Source organism: Triturus cristatus, chromosome 11 (genome assembly GCF_964204655.1).
Source record: "Triturus cristatus chromosome 11, aTriCri1.1, whole genome shotgun sequence".
In the NCBI taxonomy this organism is placed as follows: Eukaryota; Metazoa; Chordata; class Amphibia; order Caudata; family Salamandridae; genus Triturus; species Triturus cristatus.
The window spans coordinates 928,006,048-928,030,791 of NC_140594.1; the positions used below are offsets into that span (position 1 = coordinate 928,006,048).

At 45.4% G+C, this 24,744-nt stretch overlaps 1 protein-coding gene across 2 annotated transcripts in view; it reads right to left on the bottom strand.

Annotated features, from left to right (window-relative positions):
* Positions 1-8,209: 8,209 nt before the first annotated feature.
* Positions 8,210-24,744, bottom strand: part of SELENOT (selenoprotein T) — a 229,691-nt gene continuing 213,156 nt past the window's right edge. For both annotated transcript variants that reach the window (XR_014970712.1, XM_085634908.1), the window contains one exon: positions 8,210-8,919. The gene's annotated coding sequence lies outside the window, so the exon portion shown is untranslated. The remainder of the gene's footprint in view (positions 8,920-24,744) is intronic.

A 24,744-nucleotide genomic window follows, 5' to 3' on the forward strand; every position in this document is an offset into this window, starting at 1 on the left:
GAGAGGCGAAATTGGTACATTGTTTGGACACTGGACAGGATAGACCGAACATGCTCCCCTGGAGGGGGATACGGTATCCTGGACGACGTGGGATTTCTTCAAAAGCTAGGATCGAACAGCTCCACCTCCAGTGCTCAAAAGAGCCAACGTTTATCAATAGGAGTCTACCAATGAGGCTCTGACAGACCCTGGGAACTCTTGCCTTTGCCATTAGTCTTATTGCATTCCTTTTTAGTTCTCGCCTGACCCAGCGCATGCGCTGGTCTGGCGAGACTTATTGAGAGGGCTCCAAAAAGTGCTACCAGGCCAGCCTAGAGCTACAGTGCATGTGCGCGGGCACCGCTTTTACCGCGATTACTTTCACTTTCGCGGCCGCTTTGCATAGCCAATAGGTCTCGCTTTTGGGACCTTATAAGTGTTTAGTTATGCAACTGTTGCATGGCTAAACACTTATAAGGTCCCAAAGGCGAGACCTATTGGCTATGCCAATGCTTGTTTTTTTTCTTGGTTCCACAATGTATCCGTTTGGTTGGCCCATTACTGAAGAACAACATCCATTTGCGCCTCCGTGCCCGGAGCGGGGTTGGTCAGCAAAATGTAAAATAGTTTTTGCAGTAATAATTGTAATTGCATTACTGTTTGTGTTTAAGTATCTTGGTTTTTGGAGGAAAGGTGTCCTGTACACACTTTGATTGGGACAACACCTGTTCCTCCTGAACACGTTTGTTACTTTGGCCCCTCACAAAGGAGAAAATCGAAAAACACACAATGTATTTTTACAAATTTTGCATCAGGATTAGGATACGTCCAATGCTACGAATTGTTCGATCTGTGGATTTCTCCCCCCAGTTACACAAAAGAGTGATATTCTATTATCAATGCCATTATCCTATCTTGGAAGTTGTGAAGGGTGGTTTGAACAGTTTCCTATGGTGCATTATAATTTCAATTCCCTGCTATAAATATGACATCTGCGGACTCTCGCACTGTGGTAGAATATATACGTTTCCATCAAGGGTTTACAACCACAGGGTTAGGAGAAAAAGGGACTCCTGGTAGATTGTCTTCAACAGCTTGTATGAATGTTTATGAGAAGGTAAAGAAAGAAACATGGCTTCGAAATGAAAGGTTAGATTTCCAAGGGTTCAAAGCCACTGAGTATTTCCGATCTTTCCAAATCCGCAATATTACTAAGGACAAAGCGATGCCAGTGTCAATAGTCAACACAACAGCAGGTTTCTGTGTTCAGGGAATTGTGAAGGTGAAAGTGGGCGAGAGTAATTGCAATTACACATATATACGCAGAGTACAATTAGTAGCCCGCCTTTGCTCCCACCATATTGTGTCTATTTTGTTTGTGAATCCCAAGCTTATGTTTGGCTTCCTAGGGAGTGGTCAGGAATATGTTACCTCTTTTCTTCTTCCCCCAGTGTATACAACACCGTCCAATTACCATAGGGACCATTGATTGTTGCGTAGGAGTGCATACCTGCCCAGAGTTAAGGATTATTAACACAGAAGATATAGATCAGACCGATACCACTTTGCAACAGTTCACAGATGCCATGAAGGGTATTGTACCCTTTTGGGGCCCCATGTCAAATAGTCTTAATATTCGTCAGCTCAGAAGAGTTGTTGAAGGGGTTATTAATACAACAGCAGGGATACAGACGTATATTACAGATCAGCTCCAGGCTACGAGGCTTACAAAACCATATGGTGTTAGAAGTCATCCTTGCTGACCGGGGAGGGTCCTGTCACGTCATTGGCAGTAGCTGTTGTGTATATATCTCAGACCACGCCCCTAATGTGTACGCTGCCATCCGTAATTTGCACAGGCTCTCAGACATGCACCAAGATAATGGTACTTGGACTCCATCTGGATGGTTCTGGAATCTATTCACATCCTGGGGATTGAAGATTCTTATCTTTCTGATTGCAATTGCTGGTATTATTTTCACCTGTTGCCTTTGCATACATTGTCTCCCTGCTTGATGTGCTTATTGTGTAAAGACTTATGCCCAAACTAAAGATTCCAGTACTTGACACAAAGACTACGGTCATGATGATGCAGGATATACAACATCTAATGTCAATAGATGAAGGAATTTTTTAATATTGATAACATGTATCAGCTTGTAGTGGTAGCCCTTATATGCTGTAAGAAGTTATTTGCTCTTAGACAGTAGTGAAATGATTTAGCGAATGCTAAAAGGAGGATCTATTGGAATAGAAACGTTTTAGCCAAATTCTTTATGCATTGCATGTCTTAAGTTAGCATTTTGTATTCAGCCGCCATTTTGAGCCCTGATCGAAACTAATTTCTGTCTCACTCTGTCCGACTCAGCAGAAAGCAGCGGAGATATACGTGTTTTGTATTTCTCCAAATGTTGAGCTTTACTGTAGTAATGAATAGACTTTTTGGTCATCACATACCTTTCACACTAGATAGGACTGCTCCCATTCTGTTGTGATCCCGTGAGCGCGTCCGGTCTGCTTCCCGACCACAGCGCTACCGAAGGAGGCGTACGGCGACACGGACACTAAGAACGTGTCGGAAAAGACCACAACCCCCATGATGCTCTAGCACGCTGCGTGGCGTGCTCGCGCAATGTACAAAAACAACAACGGACCTTCCGTCCGTGTCGGAAATTCTGTGTTAATGACCCGAAGAGCGAGAGGAAAGACGTCGTGTTGCCCCTTGGTCCGGTGACGTGAGAGAAAGGCGGCACTATCCTTCGTGGTTCCAGCACCTGGTTCGGCCCGCTGAGTGACTTTCCAGTTTTCCTGCTCCAGGTCCGGTGAGGTAGGGGTGCTTTGCACCGGTAACAGGGTGTGTTCTGGGCTGTGCAGTGCTCCATTCCGTTGCCCAGGACAAGCAGGACGGTAACAGGGATTTTCCTTAGGCATTCTTATTCTTCCAAAAGACTCAAGACTTGCAAGCAGTCGTGCTTACCCCCCTCTCCTTCGGCAGCATTTCACGTTCCCTGTATAAACACGAAGTGGTTTACTTTGAAAGGGGCATTGCTACCGTGTGTTTCCAGAAACGTACTGCTAAAACAGCGGAGAAATACAAGCCCTCATAGGATGCTCTCCTAGTGAAGGAACTAGAAGGGTGATGTTAACATTCCTGCCTGTTTTGTTATGGTTGTTTCTATATGCATGATGTTTACCTGAGCTATGGGTGTCCTGTGTTTTTGACTTCACTTAACGGGGTTCTGGTGAGAGGTACGGACTGTCTACCTTCAGTCCCCTGTGATGCTGGTTAGGAGTTCTAGAAGGGTACGTATATCATGGTGTAGATGCGCTTTCAGGTGGCACTTTGTTAGTTCTCTATATGAAGATTGTATCTTTATAATGATAATTTCCTGTATCTTGTTACAGCACACCCACTCTTCACAAGGACCTATGATTGAATGAAGTCCGTAGGAACCTTGCTATGTTTTGCGTTATGTTTTCTTTACAGGTATATTGGATGTATTTACACATGCACGTTCACTGATAGATAAAGGGGAAGAACCTCTTATAGTGTGTGACGGAAGGGAAGTGTTATGATTACTTTTCTTTGTTTTTTCAGGTCTCCCTCCCAGCAGTTCCCTTCCTTTCCTTCCCCCACTTGATCTCCTCACTGACCAGTGCCATTCGGCTTTTCTGGCTCGGGGCTATCTAGAGGTGGACCAGTCTCAGCAACAAGCCGATCCTGAGGATATGGAATCGTGACACATTCTTAGAGCGGCGGGCACAGGCAGAGCAATCTTGACGCTGAAATAGCATGTACCCGGTGCCGGGATCGCAACTCATCTTTCTGAATCTCTGTTGTTCACCAGCTACCAACTGGAAATTTCCAGTCTGGGCGTGTCTTTAGTGATTCTGAAGATGTACATTATCTGTTACCACGTTGGCAGAGGTCGGTCCATCTGCACAATCTAAGGAGGGGGGTCAGACCGGACTCCACTTGACTGTACCTCTAATAAATACCTTTGGTTTGTATTCTCTGTCTGACCGACTCTTCATTTGTTAGGAAGGCTGAGAGGTGGTTATGAGTGACCAGGGTGGCCCTAATCGGGTCACTTCCTTCACCTGAACATTGTCCATGGCAGCACTGGAGAGAAGTGAGAAAGGCCTGAACAAATGGCACAGTACCGGACAAGAAGAGGAAGGGGTGTGGGAAAGGGGAGAGGATGTGGTCCGTCGGCTACGCTGCCGCCTCTGGTGCAGGAAACCAGGGTTCGAGCCTCGAGGTCGGATCCACATCCTGTGATTCTGGGCAAATCACTTAATCTCCCCGTGCCTGAATGTGTAATGTAAATACGGTGCTATGTAAAGCACTCCAATACCTTCGGGTCGAGTTCGCGCTATATAAATATGCAAAAAAAAAAAATCCTGCTCCAAATACTCCCACGATCCGGGAGGAGGATGACCCTGAGAGGGACACCCGGGAACCTACAGGGGAGGATGTGTCCAAACTGGGGATCCTGCCTGAGCTGGTCAACCGGCAGCAGAAAGAGGCGCCATCATAGTTCTGCAAAGCACAGAGGGAATGCCCTAGTCTTGTGGGTCTACGGCAGAAGGCCCAGGCAGCTGGTGACACCTCTGGTAAACACCTGATCTACTGGGAATTTGGCCTCCTGTATAGGGTGCCTATGTCTCCTGACCCAGGTGCAACCTGTGCGCTTGTAGTCTACCAGTGCTAAAGGACCTTTTCTTCTAGGGCTGGTTTATGATGTACCCCTGGCTGGTCATTAAGGGCAAGACAAGACCGTTGACAGGCTTGTCACCCACTTTTATTTGCCTCAAATGAGGAAGGCCTCAGATGCGTACTGTAGGTCCTGTCCTACCTGCCAGGTGAATCGGGGGAGGAAGGGGGGGGGGGGGGGGAAGATGCAAGGAACCCCTGTAACCTTTTCCACGATGGCCAGGGCACTGAGGAGGATATTTACCCACCCATTTGGATTTCTCCAGAAAGGAGACATCTGGACAGGGTACCAACTTCATGTCAGGTAAATGAAGGCCAGGTGGAAGGAGTGTGGGATAGTGTACGGGTTCTCCAATCCTTACCACACCCAAAACCAATGGGTTGATTGATAGATTCAACCAAACCCTAAAAGGCATGATTATGGGTCTATCAGATCCTATGAGGCGTAAGTGGGATATCCTCCTGCCATGTCTTTGGTTTGCATACAGGGAGGTACTGCAGAGGGGAGTAGGCTTTAGTACCTTTGAACTTCTGTTTGGGTACCCTTTAAAAGGGCCTCTCAGTTTGGTGAAGGAGGGTTTGGGAGTAAGCTCCTGGGAGAGCTCCCCAGGAAGAAGATGACAAAACAGATTTATAAAAACGCACAGATGCTCCAAGGAGTGCCCCGGCGCTAATCCAACAGCAAGCCAGGTTTCAAAGTGAAGAGCCAAGTTGTTAACCCCTGCCTGTAGGCAGGTTCCGAGGTTTCCTGCCTCAGGTGCCCAGAAGAGAATTTTATGCAGACGGCCTGAAAATGAAAAGGAGTGTCCGCCAATCCTTGACAATCTCACTCCTGGCATTCTAGCTAAAGCCAGATGTGAAGACCAGAGGCTCCTTGCAGGGTTGGAAAACAAAATATAGGAAGCCATATAGCATGGACAAATGTGGAGAGCATGAAAAATCTGCACCAGTTTTGAACAGGATTTTCTTACTTACTGGGAGCCAGTGCAAGGAGGAGAGATGACTCGAGATCCTCGCTCTCTTCGGTAGATTAAGTAAGTCATGCTGTTGTGTTTTGTGCCACTTGTAGTCTTTGGATGGCATATTCCGGAAGGCCAAGATACAAAGCATTAGCATAATCCAGGCGAGATGTTATCAGAGCCTGGCTAACTGTTTTCCTGGCCGAGAAGGACAGAAAAAAGAAACTTTCAGTGGCGTTAAGATACCAAAGCACATGCCAGGGATTGCACTAATCTAGGGTAGGAAAGACAGGAGCTTGTCAAACTCAACTCGCAGGTTCCTAGCTGTGTCTGTACAACACACAGGTGGAACAGAACCATCTAGCCAGCAGGCAGACCTGCCAGAGGGTGCAACAGTGCCCCAAAAAATATTTTCGGTTTTATCGGTACTGCAGTTGAACTGTTTCTGATAGAACCAGGCAAACACTGCTATGAGGCAAGATTGGAGTCAAAAGCCAGATCTACCCCCTCATTAAAGGAGAAGAGAATCTGTGTGTCATTTACATATGACACGATCTTGGCACCAAATGACTCAACGATTGGAGCCAGGGTGGGTAAGGTAAACATTAAACAACTTATGTGGTCAGCTACATGCTGGCCTTCAGAAACTAAACAGCATGCTTCGGGACGTTCGCCCAGGAGCATCTGGAAGTCAGTCAGGAGGACATGAAATGCTGGTATGATCAGACTGCCACTCTGGTTACATTTTAGCCTGGCCAAAACGGTAATGAGTCCAGGGCCCTACAAGACTGCTGGTCTGGCCCTTATGGGGTGAAGGAGCGCAAGAGCAATGTCACCTACTTGGTGGACCTCATGACTCCTAGGAAACCTTTGAGGGCCCTGCATGTTAATCACCCCAAGCCCCACTTTGAGAGGTCTGAGCTTACTATGCTCTTGGTTACTAGCTGATGGGGTGAAAGAGGAGAGTGAACCTCTCCAACATTTTCTCTTCAAAGGAGCAGGATGTGCTAGTGGAGGGTGTCAACCCCCTCCCCTACACGGACTCTAGACCAACAGACTGCTGCAGTTGTTGGAGCAGTCACCTCTTTGTTATCCCTTACCCCAGGACTCACTACATGTTGTACCTATGATCTTGATACAGGGGACAGCACACCTGTGAAGCACCACATTTAGAGATTGGTGATGAGGTGATAGCTAGCATTACCGAGGAGGTCTTTAAGATGCTGGTATCAGGGGTAAGTGAGACCTCAAAAAGCCCTTGATCCAGCCCAGTGGTGCTGGCCCCCAAGGCTGCCCCTCCAAGTGTCACACCTGAACTTAGGTTTGTTTGGACTACTGTGCGAACAATGAAATCACCAAGACCGACATACACTCCATCCCAGAGCTGATGAGCTCATAGATCGACTTGGGGCTGCCGAGTTCCTCAGCACATTTGACAATGTCTGGGTACTGGCAGATTGCCTTCACCAAGGGGGCTAAAGATAGGTCTGCATTCTCCACACCAGAAGGGCAGTTCCAGGTCATGCCCTTCGGGTAGAAAAAATGCCTGTCACCTTCTAGAGGTTGGTCGGCCAGGTACTGGCTGGTTTGTGAACTTCAGTGCCATCTACCTAGACAGCATTGGGGTCTTTAGTTCTAGCTGGGAGGACCACTTGTGCCACCTCCAGGTAGTGCTTCGGGCTCTGCATAGTGCAGGCCTGACTATAAAGGCAAGTAATTGCAAGTGAGGGCAGGTGTCCGTAGTCTACTTGGGTCACCAACTGGGAGGTTGCAAGTTGCAGCCCCTCCAGGTCAAAATTTAGATCATTCTGGTGTGGGAACTCCCCCAAGACGCAGACAGAAGTTAGTATCTTCCTAGGCATCACTGGCTATTACAGGTGATTTGTCAAGGAATATGGCATTATTGTTACCCTCTTGACAGAGCTGACTTCCAGGAAGCAGCCATGTGAAGTGATCTGGACAGAGGCGTGCCGGAATGCTTTTGACATCATGGAGGCAGCCACGTGCACAGCACCCCTGCTCAAGGCGCGACTTCTCCCAAGAATTAATTGTTCAAACAGATGCCTCAGAGCATGGTCTAGCGGTCGTGCTCTCTCAGCTAAATGAAGAGAGCCTGGATCAGCCTGTGGCCTTCATCAGTAGGAGGCTACTTTCCAGGGAACAGAGGTGCAGTACAATAGAAAGAGAAACCTTTGCTGATGTCTCGGTGCTTTAGAAGCTAATGCCCTACCTGTTTGGCAATTACTTCCCAGTTCAGACAGACCACAGACCCCACAGATGGTTAATGTAGATGAGTGGTGAGAATCCCAAACTACTGGGGTGGTCCATCTCCCATCAGGGAATGGACTTTTACAGTAAAACCTCTTTCTCGAGCAGACCATGCCAATGCTCTCTATAGGTTCTTCCACTTTGGTGAACAGAATTCCAGAGGAGTTCAGTAGCTTTGCCCAACCTTTCAGCTGAGAGGACAGGGGGGGCACAAGTGTTCGAAACCACATTTAAATGAAAACATTAAATGCAAAGAGCAGCAGTAAAAAAGCGTCCAAACAAACAATGCCTCTTCTCATCTTTTTAATGCAATTTACTTTGTGTCTTTAATTATGAATAGGTAAAAAGGATCACATAAAAAAATCCATAATTGAGTTGCAAGACTTAGCTGGGCAAAGATTTTAATTGGATAGTCTTTGTTTCTGCAGTGACACAATGATGTCATTATTTGCAAATAATTTAGTTCATAAAGTTGTATATATTATACATCACATAATTAGGTCATATACTTTTAAAAATATGCAGCTCTGACCAAACCAAGTCAGGTATTTTTACTAATCCAACTGTCATGTGCATAAAACCATCATCAGGCTCATCCAAACTATTAAAGCTTCAAATAAAACTATACAAGAATAAATTCATATAAAAAGGACAACAGATCGCAGAAAAATCCTTAAGTAACTCAATTCCATTTGAAAGTAAAACATGACAGAGAATAAAAATACAAGTAATGCCAGCATTGTTATTGTAACTATATTTTAAATTAAGGGGTGTATATCCATAAGGCTGAAACTATACAAATAGTTTTGCACTCCGTTCCTGTAAAGAGCGCAAGGCTATGCCAGCACTTAGGCGTGGTCTTCCGCCAATGTATTCAAGAGGAACAGCTAGACTACAAGGAAATGCATCCAGCCTGCACCAACAGCATCTGTCTTCAGTGCAGGCCTTCATAAACCTCAGCCACGCTGCTTCCTTTAGAAATATCCATGGATAGGTCTGAAAGAGAAGATAAAAAAGAATTAATCGGTGCAGCAGACCCGAACCAAACTAAAAGTAACTGAATAAATTGATTGTACTAAAGCAGTAGAAAAGCCTGAAAACTAGGAACAATACAATCAATCCACTTTTGTTAGTCCACCCTGAGATAAACAAATCACATCAAAAGAGAATGACATTGCTAAGGACGTTCACAAAAAGAGTTTAACAAAAAACTGCAACTTCAATGATCAAATAAGCGACGGAAAGTTTCAAGAAACTGACGGAAGACACACAAATTGTAAACATCCTTCAAAGTTATGATTAAACATACAGACATCAGGTCAGAGGTGAATGAGGCTCAATGCTGCCATTAGCATTTTGAGTAGACCCAAGCAAAATGTCCATTACGCTGGCATAGACTTGGATAATTTTGTGTTAAATTTGTTACATGAAATTTCTGAAATTACGATATTATGCCATGTCGCTAATTAAGAGCTATTCCCAGACATCTGGGTTCCTTACCTATATGGTCTCTTTAATGCAATATTGGCTGGAATGCCGTTACCACCGACATGGGCTGGTGCCGAGATCATACCAATACATAAAAAGGGTTCCCCCCTTGATCCGGCAAACTATAGGCAGATTAGTTTAATTGACGTGGCTCAGAAGATCTTTGCGCGTATTCTATTAGGGAGACTCCAAGCATGGATGGATGACTTCAATATTTTAACACCTCTGCAGGCGGGCTTCAGAGCCAAAATGTCAACAGTGGATCAACTGTTTAGATTACAGATGATCCACTGGAAATCCATTATTTTAGAAGGAGGCAGTCTTTATCTCAAGTTTATAGATCTGAAGTCTGCCTTCGATATGGTGGATCGCCGTCAGCTGTGGGAGCTGTTAAAAGAGATGGGTGTGCCCCCCTATCTCTGCGATCTATTAGAGCGCCTACACAAAGACACCTTTGCCAGAGTCAGGTTCGGCCTAAATGGAGAACTTACGTCTCCATTCCGTGTAGAGAAGGGAGTGAGGCAGGGTTGCGTATTAGCGCCAACCCCCTTTTCTCTTTTTTTAAATGGGTTGGTCGAGGACCTTCTGGCCCTAAGAGATCTAGACGCACCCAGGTTGGCGGGCAGGAAAATACCTGCATTAATGTTTGCAGACGACACCCTGCTTCTGTCCAGGACCCCCATGGGAATGGAAAGAATCCTGGATGGATTTGCCTTATTCTGCAGGAAAAGGAACCTGGTCATAAATGTGAGCAAGACCAAATACATTGTTCTCCACGCGGATACTATAAACCGCCCCACGCCAAAATTGGATGGTCTGCATTTAGAACGGGTGAACATATTTGACTACTTGGGCTTAACACTCAACAACAAAATGAATAGGGGCCCCCAGATTTCAAAAGTAAATTTAAAATTCGCACAGATAACTGGGGGAATCATAAAAAAACACAAAAAACAGCCCACTAAAGTTAATTAGCCCATTAGTGGAGATATACAAGATCCAGGCGAGGGGGGTGGTGGCTTACGGTGCTGAACTATGGGGCCACAACACAGTCCCGATTTTAACCAAGACGGAAAACCACTTTACTAGACAATTACTGGCACTACCCACGAGCACCCCTATGCAGCCGCTCAGGATGGATCTGGGCATACAACCAATTGCGGACCTGGTTGCATCACGTCCGGTCATGTACTGGCGACGACTATGGAGTACTCCCGAACTTGCTAGTTTTCGGGAGGAATTGAAATCTATCCTGTTGATCCCAAAGGCTGGCGCTATTCCGTGGCTAGCCTTTGTAAAACAATCCCTGAGGGCAATAGGGAGAGAAGATCTTTGGCTCACAGCAGAGGAGTCATGCCCTACCCTTTCAAAAAAGTCTCTGGCTAAAACCCTGGAGGAATTTAATCTGATGCAGGTCCTACGGTCCACGAATAGTACCAATCTGACCTCGGCATTTCTCGAGGTGAAAAATGGTTATAGTTTTGAGCCCGCATTAGATTTGATTCACCCGGGAATCGCTAAGAAACTATTCATGCAATTTAGGCATGGATCTCTCCCTCTTTTTTCAAGAACAAACAAGTGGGTTGGATCTAGCAGACACTCCTGCCCTGGGTGCGGTGTAGAAGAAGAGTCAGAGGTCCATGTCATTTTTTTTTGTACAGCCTACTCAACCCCCCGTCGAAAATGGATCCTCCAGCTCGCTAAAAATACGGGGGCCAGGAATTATAGAGATCTGTTTAGGCTGTTGAAGTATGACCCATCCCCCTTATTCGTTACCGTGATAGCCAAATTCTTATTTTCAATGTGGTTAATGAGAAGACGACTACTATCACGCTAAGGTATATCTTTTGTTATTCCTCTCAAATACAGTGCTTTTTCTTCTTGCTGCCCTGGCCAATGTGTTTGCTTATATGTCCTCGTATCTACATTTTTATTATTGCACCATTTTATTATATCTACTGTTCTGTAATATTGTGATTTATGAACTTTTATGGCTGATAGCCGAAATAAAGTTTTTTTTGACTTTTTGCTATTCCCAGAAAGGCATTTAAGCAAGAGCATGGTAACAAATGGAATGACTGAATAGATAAGCAGCTGCGGTTTGTGCTTTTTGCACTTTGAGCGAAACAGGTCTTCCTTGCGTCAAAATGGACACAAATATGCATTTCATGTTAAATATAGCACCAAATGCCAAATTTGAAATGTGTGCGATTGTGCTTAATTCTGCATCATTTTCTCAAATGTTATAATTATATAAACTACAATTTGTCGCAGTCAAAGTCTACGCTCTTCTGTTGGCAACACTGGAAGAACGTTTTGCATCTGCAAGAATAGAATGGCCTGGTCTACAGCCTTTTATATACTTTAATAATGTGCATGCAGTCTTTCGCCAACTTCAAGAAGCCATGATGCATGAACTCAGGAACCATGCTGGCAAGTTCAAGGATGTTAGAGTAGAATGGAAAAATTGTCCGTCATTTGGTCTGGATTTTGGGCTCGCATGAGACTTCTGTGAGGTGCTTTGGAGAGGTGCAATACACCAGTGTACCAACACTGTCTTGCACATTCTGCAGCAATAAGGATTATCTGGGCTCTGGTCTAACATCCATGAAGCAGGTTCAATGCCTTAATTGACATTAATTTGGCTGGAGCACATTTCCATTATGCCGGTGTAATCCTACCCTGCTATCTTATTCCTTTTTTTCTCTTCATATTCAGGACATGGGGACCAAGAACCTGTGTCCTGTAATGGCGGGTGCAACATTTCTCTTAATGTTGTGGTCAGCCAATCAGAGCGCAAGCTCCCACTGCACTCGCATGAGCAAGATGATCGAGGGGGTAAAAAAAAAAAAACCCTTGGACAATCAGATTGTTTTTTATTTGAAATTGTGTGCCCGCAGAGTCCCGGGTACCCAACCGTCTAGATATTTACATTTTGAACAGATTTACACCAAATCACACAAGCATTGGCATAACCAATAGGTCTCGCCTTTGGGACATTATAAGTGTTTAGCCATGCAACAGTTGATGTTGCACCAAGGATATTGTGCTGCATAATTAAATACTTATACGGTCCCAAAGGCGAGACCTATTGGCTATGCCAATGCTTGTTTAATTAGTGTGTGATGTATCAATCCGGTCTAACCCCATTGGCTGGGACTCCTTTGAGAAAAGTGCAGTGAAAACTGCCTTTTTTAATCACAGAAATGAGCTCAGAATGTGTGAAGAATTCAAAAACCACACTGTGGCTACCTACATATCATATGGTCCGTCTGAGGGATGTCAGCACTATACGACATGGGTAACTAACATTCAGCATCGCTTTGTGTTAACTAGACTAAAACTGGGCGTAGTCCATCACCCTGTTGCCTTCCCTGAAATTAAAAAAGCACCCCCGCTATAACACCCCGTCCTTGTGATGGGGCGTTAGTCCACAGCAAACGGCACTTCATCTTATTTTGTGGTTTTTCTGAGGGCTTATGGAGATATTATTTGAAACCACTCTTTCTTGAGGGCAATGTCGGGGATCAAAGAGATGCTCGAAGGCTAGAAATGCACTAGAGAACGCTCGTTTGTCTTAGGACTACACTTTATATTTGGGGCGTATATATTTTAGAAACAGCATTATACTGTAACGTATTTTATCTGGGGGGAGCGAAGATGGTTTTATTTTAGTCTTACTACTGTTGTGTACATATTGATGAATATTAACAACGCACATACTCTATATACGCGGCGTCTGTACACTCTAGCTATGATATTGAATTGCTACCTATTTTCGATATGTGGGCATTTCTTAAGGTTAAGTACTGTTGAAGGTTCAGACTTATTGAGAGTGATCCTGTAGGATTTGGTGCATTCACTGATTTAGAGGTTGCCGTTAAGAACGTTTAGTGAATCTAGCCTGTCTTGGACCGGGGCGGACTATGAGGGGAGATGAGGAGGGGGGCCCCCTTGGACAACGGGAGCAGATATAATAGGGTCCTATTCAGTTTAACTTGTTAAAACCAATTGTTCTTGTCTGAGGAGAACCAACTTAGGACGCTTCCATCTATCCCCTTTCTCTCCATGAGAGTAGTTAGGCTGTTGGGATTGACCGTGATGAACTCCGCAGATAGGTTGAGTAGGCAAGAATCGACCATGTCCAGGAGGCATAGAGATTCGTCCATGATCCGTAGAATGGTTTCTTTGGGGCCTGGATCCACCTTTGAAACCCAACTGGATTTTCTCGTAGGTTGCGATCATCGATGTGTTGTTCGAGTTGAGTAGAAACACAGCTTTCTGGAATTTTTGCTAGGAATGGGAAATTACTATCTGGGTGGATATTGCTCAAAACTTTCAGGTCAGCTCTTTTTTTTTTTTTTTACATGAGTACGGTAACTAGACCTGTTTTTCAGACAGCTCAGAACTTCTCCATCGACCAGAGAAGTTGATCAACTGCGTCCAATAAGGGGAAATGCAATTGCTAAAATCTTTAATTAAGGTGAAGGGGATCGGATGTGAGAAGTGCGTGACTCCTATTGGCTGTTGTCTTGATTTGCTCGCTTTTATTGACTTCTCTAAAGTCGCTCCAGAATACATTGCTCTATGAGTTGGAAAGAGGGTTGAACCATTCACTGAATCTCAGCAGCGATAGTTCACTCTTTCATTTTGTCTGTAAAGAATTGAAATAGTCTCTCTCAATTCTTTTGAGGTTGGGATAAGCAATTTCGATGTGGAGTAGTCTGTTGCTTGATAATGTCAATTAACTGGGGGTTTGGCTTGGCTAAACTGCGGTGAGTTTGCGTTTTTCTGTGGCTCTGCAGAACAGCGAATAATCCTGCTGACATCTGTTAATTGCCGCGCACGAGAAACCCACAAGACACAAGGCTGCATTAAGAAAACAAACCTGTCCCCGCACATGGAGATGTGGGGATTCACCACAGATGTATATAAGTTGAAATCTGCACTAGAAGAGGGACCCCCTCCCTCGCTGATGAAGCTGGAGCTAAGCTGTAACATGGTGATCGCAGATGGTTGTCAAGGTGAAAGGTGGCCTGAGGTTGCGCACCCCCGGGGACTCATCCAGGTGCAGAGATACCAGGAGGATGCTGAGGGGAGCACTGCAGCGCCTTTCTCCTGTGCCTCGCAGAGCAATTGAAGTGGGCAGGGAGTGCGTGCGGCCCTATTCCGGGTCCGTGCATCGCTGTGCAGGCAGCGTGCATCGCACATTCCCTGCTCCACTACGGAGAGTTGGCTCAAGGACCCCACACCGCCCGAGGGCTCCAGCAGGTGCCCTGAAACACACTGGATGCATGAAGGTGAGCGCGGCCTGCACCGGTTTTACATTCCGCAAGATGGTCGTAGCGGACTGAAGAGGCTTTTCTCCGGTACTGAGCAGCACGCTCATTGTGGTATATGGAACCATAGCACAGGTCTTCCCAAACCTTTTAGAATCGCAACCTAATTCTTAGAACGACGAACGTTCGGGACAACCTAGCTTTATTGGACATCAGGCAGGGCAGGCAGTAGACAGCACGCGCCCCAACAGGCTGAGGCATACAGCAGAGCAGGAGGTGGGTGATGGAGCAAGGACTCGTATAAAAGACTTGCTCGGATGCAACTCGTAATAATTGTGTTTGTGAATACTAATACATCAAATAATCGTACATTTAAGTTTAGGGGAAGCTTGCCTATGTGTCATACTAACAAGTAACCAGAGAAGGACTAAAAATGGCTGCTAACGTGGGAATCCTTACTGCGCATGCGTCAACTACATCTACGTAGTAATGACGTGCCTATGCTTTGGAGGGAAATCTTTGCAGCTGTGCAATCGCTTTCAAGATGGCCGCTTGGAACTTAAATGTTAATGCGCATGCTTTTGCTGAAACTAAACCATGTAAATTTAATAAAATGCTAATGTGAAAGATTTATATAAGTAAAAGGTGTTAGTAGAGATAGGTGGTATACAGTGAAATCATTTTATTTTGAATTTAATATAGGTCTCTTTCTGACTTCATTAGTTCGTATTTTGGGCCTCAAAGGATGACCGATGTCCATACCCCACGTGGCCTCCACACATGTGCACCTGTAACCCGCACGGGACCACGACGAATGAATTTGAAACTCATCCAAGGCCACCACCTCTACATATCCTGGTAACAGGATGGTCTTCCTGGCTGATGAATGAAGAAGTTATTAAAATGTATAATTTTGATCGATAAAAATGTGAACTCGGGTGGGAAATAAAGCATGGGAAAGTAAATTAAGGGGCGGGAACACAGAACAATGAGCTTAAAGAAAAATATTAAACTTAGCATGGTGTGATGATCATCTCCCTTTTTTCTGTCCAATCAGAGTTAGGAGTTTCATAAATCTGAAACATTTAGGGGTGGTACATGCCATTAGAAATGTATAATTGAGGTAGTTTAGTTTGTCAGATCAGACCGCAGCGAGACCAGAATGCTGAGAGACAGAGATGCTGTCCGTGAATTGAAAGAATACTGAAGATCCATTTCCAGACTTAGAACTCTGAGCCAATTAATTAGAAGAAGATCGCGGAAGAATCGAGGAGGAAGATAGTGTCCGAGAGGGGTGCGACGCAGTCGTCGTATCTAGAAGAGGTCATCTATCCTGTCCCTGAATCCTGCCCTGAGCCCTTGTCACCTCATCTGTCCAAGGGGATCCATTCCAATTTCTTGGCCAAGGGGTTGGTTTTCACACCATTCTAGGTAACTATAATCCTGTGTAGTATGTCATTGTACTGCTCTCTCTCTGTTTTCTCCCTATTCAGGTTCTGTCATCGTAATAACTTTGTTTAATGATTATTCTACTTACATTTTATTACCTTCCTTTCCTTTCAGAAAACGGTGATCTAACTGTATTTTGGTTCTTGGCTCACATGAATTAACTAGATAAACATTTAAAACTCTCCTGAGTCTGTGGTTATTTAAAGAAGGTTTTATTCTATGTCAATTTTTACCTATACAGTCAACTAAAAGGTCCATTGACCAGAGGAAAGTACATTTGGTCAGAATGGTTTGGTAAGAAATTGTTAGATACATTTATTTTTAAGGTATTAGTACAATAAATTGATCCCAGCGGTATCTACTAGCCTAGGTGAATGTGTGTGTGTTTATGGGCCCAGGTGAGTATATGGTAGTGGAGTACCTGATGTTAGCAACCCGCTGGATTAGTTTTTCTGGTAGCAGAGCTATGGTTTTTTATTAACTAGTTAGGTAAAAATATTCAATTTGAATTATTGAATTATGTATTAACAAACCCGTTTTATATTTTGTTTCATGTTGTCTGGAAATACCCGGGAATATTGAATAGCGGGTGGTAAATAGAAACCACACTGCAGTGAGGTTACTCGTTTGCTAAAGATAGCACTGTAAGGCTATACAAGGTTGACAGTGCTGATTTAGGCATTATTTTTTATTAAAGTGAGAGTGATTGATAGCAAAGAGTTCGCTGGTGAAACTTTGGCCTTATATCACCTAGAAAAGGGTAATACCGAAGGAGTAGCAGGTCCGTCGGCGCTTGAGTAAAGAGTAAGCGGAAGAGTTTTACTCTTAGTAGGTGAAGAGTAAGCAGAACGGTTTTCTCGCAGTAAAAGTAAATCGACTTTCTGATTTTAGAGGAGCAAACAGAGTAGCAAATGTTTCTATGTTGTCATTTAATGAATTCTGTATGTAAATCGAAAGAAAAATAAGCTAGTCGAGTTACCTTGTAAAGGAGGGGTCAGCTGCGGGTGCTGCACTGACGTTATAGAGGGCCACGCTGGGATTGGTTGGAACAGCGGACGTGCGACTGACGCAAAATTGTAAAGGTGTCAGTAGTAAGGAGTGGCACTGACGTCACAGAAAAGCAGCGCTAGTAGTGGCTAAGCGCATAGCGTGGAACAGAATTTGATTGGTCGAAAGAATAGGAGCCGCGCTGATATTGGTCAAGTATTAGAGTAAAAACTAACCTTTGATTGGCTAGTAAAATAGAAGCTACAATAATAATTGACAGTGGGCTTTGCATGTGGAGACACAATCCAACATTAATAGGGAATCGCCCAGACAGAAGGTATTTAGGGTTTTCCAGAGAACAATATATAAAAAGGATCGACACCTAAAATGTACGGAGAAAATAGAAAGATGACATTTATGCAGATTTTTTTTTTTTTTAATTTAAAAGGATAAACCCGTTAAGACTAGAGAGGGAATTCTAATCCCTCCCCCGAAAACGCCCGCATCATACATGATGATGGAAAGAGGCTATCATACTTGTGTATGGTTGGAAAATTGGATAGAATATACAAAAAGCGATGGAGTGCTAGCTTTTCCAGAACATGCAACGTTTAATGGGAGAATTCTACATAACCTGAGATTAAGAATGAATTAGAGCCCCGACCAAGATTAACCCAATATGCAGGCTTTAGAGGAATGGGAGACTGAAGCATTTGAGCGCGATAGATCCAGAAGTAGCAGAAGCTTTAGATGGTTTTATCCTAGACTACAGCACGAATCACAAGATATTCAGATGAAACAATGGAGACAAGCAATGGTGGCTGAGGGATAATATCCTGTACTAATGGCTGAGGAACAGTCAGGAGGCAAGTGCACAGAGAAGACCAAACATTTAACGATGACAGGTAGCGGAGAATCGGAAGATGATTTTTTGGAGGACATTTTAATGATAAACCCTCCGCCTTACCAAGAAGGACTAAGTAAAACTACTCCTAGTGCTCCGGTTTTGGGAACACTATTAGTTCCCCAAGTTATACATGACCCAACGAACGGAAGGGTACTTCAGAAAAAAGAAAGAGGCAATAAACAAGAATAGAGAAGAATTAATACAGAAAATAACCCAATTGAGTACCCACCCTGAAGAACTAACTATACCAGTGACATTAGGTCCGGTGGTTCCATTATATGGAGATAAGACAATCGCTCACAAACCACCAGTGATGTCCACACCAACAATTAAACCCAGAAAAGAAAATATAGTAATTGATGATCAAGGCAGTGAATGTGATTCGGTGATATCATTAATGAATTTACCGATAAGAGGGCAGATAAATGAAACCCCGAGAAGAGTTACACCTAGCTGTTCAAAGGAAGTACAAATAGAAACATCTACAGGAGTCAAGAGTGCCACAATAGTATCCCCAGAAGAAATAGAAAGATGGGCACAGGGAATAGACAAGCCAAAACAGCCACTAAAAATTCTAGATATTTGCAAATTGAAGGTGGAATTGGAAGAAATGATAGCTGGGAGCGTGGGACTAGACAGGCTAAATACTTACAGTGAAGAAGAGCTACTGTTTATTTGCAGAAGTATCACTAGAAATACAAAAATATTCCATGTGAAATTGACAGACCTACCTTCTGAAATGGGAGTCGAAAAAGGGAAATCCAAGGTATTACAGAAACCATACAGAGCAGAATTCAGTGATAAGGACCTGGAAAATATGAATGTGTCTGGAAGAAAATTACAGGTTAAAGAATTAATGACCATTTTACAACAAGCATTTGCAATGCAATAGGTCTCGCATTTGCGAGATTTTGAGCTCTTGGCGTTGTAAATGACAATGCCTTTTATTGATGTTTAAAAAACCTGCAAAAATAGGGGACATTGTCAATTACAATGCCAATATGTGGGAGTTTCGAAAGTGCGAGACCAATATATATATGCATTGCAAATGCTTGTTTATGTTGTGAAGCAGACTAGTGTGCAGACCACCTCCTTTCCACCTCCAGCTGTAATGCTTAAGTTTCCCCAGCATGACTCGAAACAACACAAGGAAAAGTACAGAAAGCTCCTCTGCAGGACTTTCTGCAAATGCCACCGTAATAAAGAGGAGCATCGCTGCTACCACCGCTTTCCTAAGCTGGCCATGGCAAGGCGAGCTGCTGCCAGTAATGGACCTCCATACAGACTCACCACACTGTGGGTATCAGGGGTGCGGGCTTACATGCCACACTTACAAGTGACAGGGCAGTTCGGACTTCTTACTGCCCTAAATCTCTGGCCACTCAGCTGTAGGGTGCCCCAGCCGGATTGCACAGCTGTACTCTCTGCAGGGGCCGGGGATGGCAGGAGGGCTCTGATGCAGACAGAAGATCAAGGAAGCAAGGTGACAATTCACCTCATCGGCCACCCCCACCGCCCACCGAAGAAAACAAACAGGAGGGCGGGGCTGCCATGCCAGACAGGACGCAGCCCTACCCGAAGCGTGATCCCAGCCAAGAGCAGCACGTGACTGGACAATCAGCCGAACCAGACAATGTGTTTTATGACCCCGGTTCGGTTCCACTGACATGCACAAACAAAACAGATGATCCCTGGACACAAACTGACACCAACAACAAACAGGACAGACTAATGGATCCCACTGGCTGGCAGGCAGCAGTCATCGCTGGTAATGAGACCGACAGGCCTTAGGAAGAGGTGGACGGCGGGCAGGGCGGTCGGACATACAGACTACATGTTTTAGAACCGAATTACCCCATCATTCACTTTATTCTGCAGCGACTTCTCAAATCCCCCCCCCCCCCCCAATTCACAAATATTTTGCTACGAATAGGTGTGACTTGTACTCCTGCAGTCCTGATTTACAACTGCATTTCAGGAGGAAGCTATTAGTTCTTTTGGTTTGCACCTGTTTTAAGCCTCAAGTACTCCAAGAGTACCCGACAGCAAATCTTTGTACTATAGCCCCTTACAAGAAAGGGAATCTTCTGTTCTTCAGCACTAATGGTGTAATATTATGTGCGAGTAAACCCATTTACAGGTGTAGACTCATGTTTTATGAGTTTCCATTCACTAAAATTCAGTCTTTCTGCAGTTCAACTTAGGGTCTCAAACAAATTTGTAAACTGGGTCCTCACTGTCATTTAAATGCAGAAATGAAAATGAAAGTCTTTAATTTACAATAACGTTCACAATAAACGCTGACAAAAAAAAAAAAAATCAAAAAAAAAAATCAAAAACAACATTTTATAAGTAGAGGAATGTGATTTAATGTGATTTTTCAAAATGTTACACCAGACCGCCAATGCTGCGAGTGTGAAAGTGAAGAAGTCAAACAGAAACAACGAAAAAATGCAGCCTCGTGGTCATCTGCAAATACTTAAAGCAGCCTTAAGAATCGCCACCACACCATTCACAAGCCCACACGGCAAGGGTGTGTTCGCATGGGACTAAAGGGGGAAGACCTAAATAACGTTCAGTCCGTGAAACATGTTGCGCCTGCTCAAGGGAGGGTGCTTGAAAGGTTGGCCATTAACCAGATGAGGAAGCAGACAGCCTTGCACTGTTTTAATGTTCCTATGCTAATAAAACAGGTGCTATCTTCTCGGCCCCACACCCCTTCCCGAAATTAAGAGGAGCTGTAGCCAAATATTTTAAATGGTAAACTCTTATAAAAGCGCTATATCGACTGGACAAAGCGGCATATGTAACGTGAACCCCCATGTATCGCTGCCTTGTTTATGTTATTTTAATTCACATTGTGTAAACGGCCCCCAAGAGAGAAAACTCTATAAATGGAGGCTATGCAAATTATGTTTTCTTGTATATGCTCGCCACCCGCCCCCTCACCACATCCTGCGATGTTTTAACTAAATAAACACGCAGAAAAACAAATGTAAATAGAGTAACTCTGGGCATGTTATCGGGGGAGGTTCTGAGGTGCAGACGACTCTAGGCGCCTTTCTGGGCACGACGGATGCACGCATGCTTTACCTGCTGTGCATTACTCAATGCACCACCCATGAATACTCCGGCGGTGCTGTCACAGCACACAGCCCTCCAGCAACAGACACCACAGGTCGAAGCACACAGAGCACCACCCGCACGTATCCCTGGGACCACTAAACCAGCATACAGAGCACCATCAGCGAACACACGAGGGATGAGAGTACACTGTGCACTATCCACGAACACACAAGGTCTCTGTCCCACCGCACACTGCACCATCCACACACCCCAGGGACCTCTGTCCCATCATACAGAGCACCATCCACTGACAGGAGGGGAGGAGGTACATTGTGCACGAACACACGAGGGATGGACGTACACTGCGCACTATCCACGAACACACAAGGCCTCTGTCCCATCATACAGAGCACCATCCACACATAGCCCTAGGGCCTCTATCCCGTCATACAGAGCACCATGCTCTAACACACGAGGGGTGGAAGTGCACCACACTGCACCAACCACACACACAAGAGGGGTCGCTTAACCAGCATGCAGAGCACCATCCACGAATGCACAAGGGGTGGAAGTGCATCACACAGTGCACCATCTACACATACCTGAGAGACCGCTAAACACTGGGCAGAGCACCATCAGCGAACGCACGAGGGGTGGAAGTACATTGTGCACTATACACAAGCACACGAGATCTGTCCCACCGCACACCGCACCATCCACAGATACCCCAGGGACCCGTCTCCCATCGTACAGAGCACCATGCACTAACAGGAGGGGTGGAAGTGCACCACACAGTGCACCACACACACATTCCCCAGGGACCTCTCTCCCACCATACAGAGCACCATCCACTAACACACGAGGGAAGAAAGTACACTGTGCACTATCCATGAACACACAAGGTCTGTCCCACCGCACACTACCATCCTCACAAACCCATGGGACCTCTGTCCCATCATACAGAGCACCATCCACTAAAACAGGAGGGCTGGAAGTGCACTACACAGTGCACCACACACACATTACCCAGGGACCTCTCTACCATCATACAGAGCACCATGCACTAACACAGGAGGGGTGGAAGTGCACCACACAGTGCGCCACACACACATTACCCAGGGACCTCTCTGCCATCATACAGAGCACCATGCACTAACACAAAGGGGTGGAAGTGCACCACACACACATACCTGAGAGACACTATACACTATGCAAAAGAACACTGTCAGCGAACAAACAAGGGGTGGAAGTACATTGTGCACTATCCATGAACACACAAAGTCTCTGTCCCACCACACAATGCATCATCCACACATACCACAGGGACCGCTAAACCAGCATGCAGAGCACCATGCACTAACACACGAGGGATGGAGATGCACCACAATGTGCACCAACCACACACACAAGAGGGATCGCTAAACCAGCATACAGAGCACCATCCACGAATGCACAAGAGGAGGAAGTAGACTGTGCCCCATCCACAAACACACAAGGGGTCACTGCTCCAGCACACAGCACACCTGTGGTTGCAGTACACCACTCAAAAAACACATAAGAAAGAGACGGATGTTCCAGCAGCCAGTGCTACACCCACTGACACCAGGGGATGAGACTCCAGCACACAGTGAACCATCCACACACACCCAAGGCACCGCTGTCCCAGCCCACAGAGCACCAGCCACAAACACACATGCCATGGACGTACACTGTGCAACATCCACAAACCCGCAGGAGGTCCTGCCCCAGCACACAGACCACCACCAGGAATGGGCCTGTGGTGTCTGTCCCAAAAAAACGCATTAGCATTCGCAAACACATGAGATGTCGCCATTCAATCACACAGGGTACCGTCCACAAACACACCTGTGGTTGCTCGCACAGTGCACCACTCACAAACACACCTGTGTTTGCAGTGCACCATCCACAAACACAGAAGGGATAGATATTGCAGCAGGCAGTGCGCCATCCACATATAGACCTGTTGTCGCTCACAAAGCGCATCACCCACAAACACAACTATGGTTGCACTACACCATCCACAAACACGTCCCAGCAGGCAGTGCTCCATCAACAGGCACAACAGGAGCTGACATCCCAGCATACAGGTCACCATCCACGAACAGACGAGGGGTGAAAGTACGCATGGCACCCCCCCATAAACACACAAGGAATGCCGCCCCAGCACACAGTGCACTACCCACAAACATACAGTGGGTCACAGGACACAATCTACGATCAACTGAGGGATAGCGGTCCCAGCAACCAGTACATCATCCAAAAACACAAGGTTCGTGTTCCCAACACACAGTGCGCTATCCACGAAAACATGAGGGGTCAGTGTCTCAGCACGCGGTCTACACACCAGGGGTCGCTGCCCCAGAGATCTGTCTCAGCTGAAAAATGCACCATTTTCATAATGTTGAATATCTGAGCTTTGACGCGGTCGTAACATCCAAAAAAGGAAATGAATGTTGAAAAAGAGCGATGGTGCACACTAATATAAAAAAAGAAAAGATAGGGGAAATTAGTTCCTTTGAAATAATGCGCTTGGCAAATAGTCGTTTTTAAAAGATGCCCTTTGCGATCTCAGTTCATTATAATGTAGTGTTGTTTGCATTCAGGAGCTCAACTATGTTTTCCGAGCCAAGTCAGAAAAGATCCCACTACCGCCAATTAAACATGTCTCTTTTCGACACTGGAAGGATGAAACGCTGAAGGGACTATTTCGGCGGTAGGATACGGAGAGTCCTCTGCAGTGGGCGTTCTCATGCGAGTTCCACCTCACTGTTTTGTAGCGAGCTCGCCGTTTCTCTGCCAGTGTTCGCTGCATTATAGTGTGTCACACCCAGTTTTTTCATTGAAACTATTTTGAATACTGAATCAGATGAGTAATGTATCGCAAGTTTTGAAAAATGCAAAGCATCCCATTTCTTCTTTGATAATTCATGGGAAAAAAACAGAATAATGCCATACATAATATCTATAACTTTCTCACCCAACACAGTGACGTCCCAAAGACATTTATCAATCACTGCCATCTTGCTTGTCAGTGTGATATAGTTGACACGCATTAAGACTTAAGATTAATAGGGCGAAATTTTGAATTGAACAATTTCACCGAAATCACAAGTAATCTAAAAGGAAAACGCAAAGAGCCATGGTATAAACTGTAATACGCAGACTAAGCGATTGCCCATTTGCACAGCGTTTGCTATTTTGCACAATCTGCCCAATTCCCTCCTCCCTGCCACTCACCTCTCCCTCACTTGAATCGGCCCTCGTCCCTCGGATCGGGACAACGCCGCCGCCATATTGGGGGTAGAGTTGGGGTTACGGCATAGTCGTTTGGCCCCTCCCTTCTCTGCTATATAATGTGCACTCCCCGTCGACCGCGCAGCAGACGCGCGCAGCGGGTGCGCCGCCTGCGCGCCGAAGGCGCGCACAACGCAAGCCCGTCTGCGCCCGTCCGCGGCCTACTGGGGCATGGGGCCATAATCCCTGGCCGCGGCTCGACCCAGGGAAAAAGTTACAGTTCAGGTGCCCTGCACAGCCTTCGACCCTCCGTGGAAACTAACTGCCGTCATGTCTTTTACCCACTTGATCTACCTACTATCTGTCAGAATTGTAGCGCAAGCTTTAAAC